Genomic DNA, 5,185 nt, shown 5'->3' with positions numbered 1-5,185 from the left:
AGTCTCAGGTTCTTCGCAGAACGAATAAATCTTTCGCCTTTTACTAAAGATTTCCTTGCTAAGGATAAACGAGTTATTTCATCTATTGAAAATTTTTATCCCTTTTTCAAGGGAAAACATTTTCTCAATCAATTTAGAAATTTTATGATTTTCTTATCAAAAATCTTGAAATATTAAACAGAGACCTGCAGGCCCGGCCCTACGCCCTGCCTGGGTTTTAATTGTTTTTAATTCACCCAGGCCGGGCCTATATTTTAAAATATTTGAAATCGCCATTATTAGTTGTAAAAATCAAAAATAAATAAAATATATTTAAAAAAAATTCGGGCCGGGCTGGGCCGTACAAATGCCATCTCTGCAGATATCTGATTACACATAAAAAAAAGGAAATTTTGCGCATTTGAAATTTTTATTTTTGTAAATATACCTTGTTTATGATATAATTCTTATTTATTGCGAATTCCGTCTAAAACATATTTTGGTAAAATTTTATAAAGTGTAATAAAATTTCGCCTAACTATTTTTTGTAATTTATAATTCGTTTATCGAAAAAAATTTCAATTACACAATTAACAAAATAATAATATATTTTATTTTGAATTAATGGTTCAAGGTAATGATTTATTAAATATTATATTTTCTATTAATAATAATTAAATATTTAATATGAAGAAGATTGACAAAAAAAAATTTAAATGAGCCTGCTAAAATCTTTAATATAAATAATTATAATTTATTATATTTTAAATTCGCAAAAATAAAATATAATTTATGTTATATTTAATTACTAAACTCAAAATGGCTTTTAAAAATTTATTTAATATATTAAAGAATTTTTACTAAAAAAAAAGAACATATTGATGAATTGTCAAAACTGATACCAAAAGAATCCTAAACAGATGGTGGCAGGCGCGTAACCAATGGGGGGGAAAGGGGGAAATCCCCCCCCCCCCCCACTGTTTTTATAAATATCATTTTAAGCTAATAAAAATTTTACCCTCCACCCCCTCCCCCCTCTCCCCTCCCCTACAATCAAAATTTTACAAATATTTGAAAATCCATTTTCCAACATCACTTATTTTTTATAAATAAATTTTATTAAAATTTACTTTCCTTGTGAGTACATTAACATTATTCAAAAATATTAATAAAATGGAAAAATTTTAATTTCAAAGAGATTGAAATCAAATGGTAATTTATTTTATTATTATTTAAATTCAAAATTATTAGTAAGTTAGAATTAATAAGTATTTTTAATATTAATTATTAAGAAATATCTATAATTTTTTAAATATTTTATTTTTACTTCGATTTTGTAGAACAGAAGAAATAGAAATACAAAAGTTAAATAAGGCTGAGCATGAAAAAAAGTAATGTGTCGTCAGAAGCGATATTGAATTCAATTGATTAATCAGACTTTATCATTTCTGCTAGTTACATCAATAAATTATTTTCCTATAGCTCACTACTTTGTAGAAATTTACAGAAACCAAATTTAGATTTGGTTCAGGTTATTGATTTGGCGGAAAATATATATATAAATAGGTAGATACAATAAGAATGAATGTAGATGAAAATTTTCATAATATTTATATAGACGTTGAATCGATAAATTTTATGATATAACACTAATTAAACCTCGTCTAGCACCTGGGCAATTATTGGGATGTAAAATAAATATTGGCTCAACTGAAGAATATTATAAAATATCCACTTTCATCCCATTCTTAGATACTTTTTTATCGCAAATAAAAGTACGGCTTTTAGATAAAAAACAAGTCTTTAGCAATCTTCAAGTTTTAATACCTAAAGATCCATCTTCGTTTTCTAATGCCACTTTTGGCAAAATTAAATAGCAAAATTTTATTCCTATGATATTGATATTGAAATAAATATAATCAGTGAATTCGAATTGTGATAAATATTTAATACGTTTAGCTATTTTACCTGAGCATGCTATTGATGCGTTCAATCAGTGTAAAGAAACCTTGGCTCAAATTCCTAATATTTTGAAGATGTTTTATATCCTACCATGTTTGCCTATTATAACATGTACGAATGAAAGGATTTTCCAACTTAAGAAGGTTGAAAACATATTTATGAAGTACAAATTCCGAATCTCGGCTAAATGGGTTAACTCTGTTAAATATCCACAGAGATTTGGTTTCAAAGACAAACAAAATTCTTGATGAATTGGCAACATTCACACGAAAATTAAAAATCGCATTATAATTATAGTATTTAATAAAAAAATTTGTATAATATTGTATTTGATAAGAAGTTTAAAAAAACTTGTTTATTTAATTATTTTCTAGTCAATATTTTATAGTGTTGTTAAACCCCTTGTTTTGAGCCGATTTTTTAAAACGGCTAACTCATTTATTTATCCAGAAAAATATAATGCAAGCCTGAAAATTTTTCTCATAGATGGAGCAAAGGTCTAGACATATAGTATCGAAATTTCGAGGTTTAGTTAATATTTTTCTGGTGAAAATATTGAGTTAGCCGTTTTTAAAAATCAGCTCAAAACGAGCCGTTTAACAACATTAATATTTTATACACACTACTATTAGTATTTTAAATAAAAAAATTAAATTATACTTATATTGTATGTTTAAGCTGAGGCTAGTTTTTAAAGCATTTTATAAAAAAAATGACATTAAACTTTATTTCAACTTTACATTTAAAAAACTTTATTAAATATAATATACCTAACTAAAAATAATAAAAAATAGGCTTGAAATATCCATTAGCACGAATTAGTAAATAATAGTTACAAATAGAAATATAATTATTATTAAATTATGAATAATTAAATGGAATAGCTAAAACATAAGACCCGGCCGATGGCCGGGAGAAAGCTGGCCGAAGGCCAGATAAAGAAGGTTTGGGGGCGAAGCCCCCAAAAAAATCCCCCCCCCCTCCCCAAGAAAATTTTGGATACGCCACTGGATGGCGGTGAAATAAACAGATGATTAGCTTTATCAAGGCTTTAAGATTATAAATTTATTACAATTCGTTTATCGTGTCAAATTAAATTTCTCCTATATAATAAGTAACATATAATAAAATAGTAATTATAAAATATGTATCAATTGTAAATTATTGGATCAAGATGACGATTAATCAAGAATATTTTATTAATTTGTTGTGGCAAATACACCCATATCTGAGAAATGACTCGTAAATAATCGATATTTAATATGAAGATGGATAAAGTTTAAAAAATTAGTCTGTTGAAATCTTTAAGTAAAACCAATAATAAAAAACATATAAATAATCATCATTTTTTTATATTCTATTTTAGGTAAAAACGTGTCGAATAAGTTACTTTAAAAAAATTGAATTCTTAAAGAGATTCCTTTAAATCCCATGATGATCCCGGATAGTTCTTATCCCTATAAAAATTACTACATACATATACGAATAAAATTAAATTAGAGGAAAAGATGCCAGAGTACAAAGGGAGGGGGGATGCAAAAATTTTTAAACGGGAATATAATAAACGCTCGTTAGTGGAAAACAAAATAATTTTGAATGTTATTATCTTGAAAAATATATTAACGATTTTTCGTTTTTGCCTAGGTAATCCTAGTCAGCCAGGAGCGAACTGATCAAATTCAGAACATATCCAGGGCCTAAATCTTTATAATAAAAAAATAGAATTTACATTGTCAGCTCATTAGCGCCAAGGAACTTCCTCATTTACCTTTCACGGTTAGGATGCCCAAATTGTCTTTCTTATTATCCGAATATTTTTTTAAAATTAAAATTAATATACCGCAATGATTCGCTCATTTAGTATCCTTATATAAATTAACATTAAAGTGATTATGCTTAGAGTTGATAAACTATCATATATTGATCTCTTTTAAAAAAAAACTTTCTAACCTTGGGGGGTACTTGGGATGTGGAAAAGGGAGATTTCCCTTGTGTAGCGAATCTGTCATTTATCCTAAATATCATTCTTAAGCTAAATAAAAATTATCTCTTTACTCTTTCCCCTTTGCCCAAAATGAAGCAATATGTCATTCTTTTCTTTAAAAAGAAATTTTGATACAAGTTAATGCAGAAGCGAAAAGCATTGCCTATGTTTGTGTAGGGATTTTTAACTAGTATAGTGATTAAGCCCTGGTTATAATAAAAATCAGAAGTATTTTTTATTAAATTAAATAACAATAAAATTCCAATTTTAAAGTAAAACAAAAATTTTTCCCTTTTTTGTTCTACAAATATTTATCTTTATATAAGAAAAAATATTCAATTATGCGATATAAAAAAATAAATCTGTTTTCTTGTTAAAGTAACTGGTATATAATATAAATAAAACAAACCATCTCTTGTTAAATAAAAATCAATCCTTGCAATTAACAAAAATACAATTTAAAGATAATATAATTTTATCAACATAAAATTGTAAATTGAAAACATTTTACAGTTTGAAATTTTTTGAGAAATAAAAAAAAGTGATGTAAAAATTTAACCCGTTTGGGTGAATTATTTTTAAAAAACTGCCCAATAAATATTTTAGGCAAAATAATATAATGCAAGCCCGGAGATTTTGCTGATTGACGTCAAAAGGGTTTGTACCTGTATTTGAAAAATCTCGAGGCCTATATAATATTATTTCAGCTAACATATCAAAAATCAACTCAAAAACTAGAAAAAAAAATGCAATCAGAATGACATTCTTTCCCTATAAAAGAGCTGGCATATCTGTTATGAATAAGTTCAACAAAAAATTTAAAAAACTTTATAGCTCAAGCAAAAAAAATTTTTTTATGATTTGATAATAAATATAATTTTTGCAATAAAATATTATATTTATATTATGAAGGACACGGGAATTTCCTTACATCTAGTATTTAATATAATAAATGAGAATTTCATAGATAACTATTAAATAAAATGGGAAAAAAAGGAATACGACACCTGTAATTCCCAGGCGGTCACCCATCCTGATACAAACCAGGCTCAACGCTGCTAAACTTCGGTCTTCAAAAGGGAACTGGTGCTTTCAACTGTATTATAGTCGTATCAATTCGATGTTTTAAAATGTTTATTTACGTAAATCATAATTTTTTAATGTAAAATATTTTAAAATTACAATTTATTATAATAAACAAATAATTTAGGTTTAAACATATATTATTATCTTAAATAAACAAAATATTTTTTACATTTC

General features: G+C 26.0%; 1 non-coding gene and 1 pseudogene across 1 annotated transcript; one reads left to right on the top strand and one right to left on the bottom strand.

Annotated features, from left to right (window-relative positions):
• Positions 1-115, top strand: LOC135929234 (U5 spliceosomal RNA). The gene has a single exon (XR_010572539.1). It is a non-coding gene; the product is annotated as a U5 spliceosomal RNA (small nuclear RNA).
• Positions 116-4,920: 4,805 nt separating this feature from the next.
• Positions 4,921-5,040, bottom strand: LOC135929213 (5S ribosomal RNA; annotated as a pseudogene).
• Between the last annotated feature and the right edge of the window lie 145 nt (positions 5,041-5,185).

Source organism: Gordionus sp. m RMFG-2023, chromosome 4 (genome assembly GCF_954871325.1).
Source record: "Gordionus sp. m RMFG-2023 chromosome 4, tfGorSpeb1-WG-v2, whole genome shotgun sequence".
In the NCBI taxonomy this organism is placed as follows: Eukaryota; Metazoa; Nematomorpha; class Gordioida; order Chordodea; family Parachordodidae; genus Gordionus; species Gordionus sp. m RMFG-2023.
This window is presented reverse-complemented; position numbering and strand designations above follow the sequence as displayed.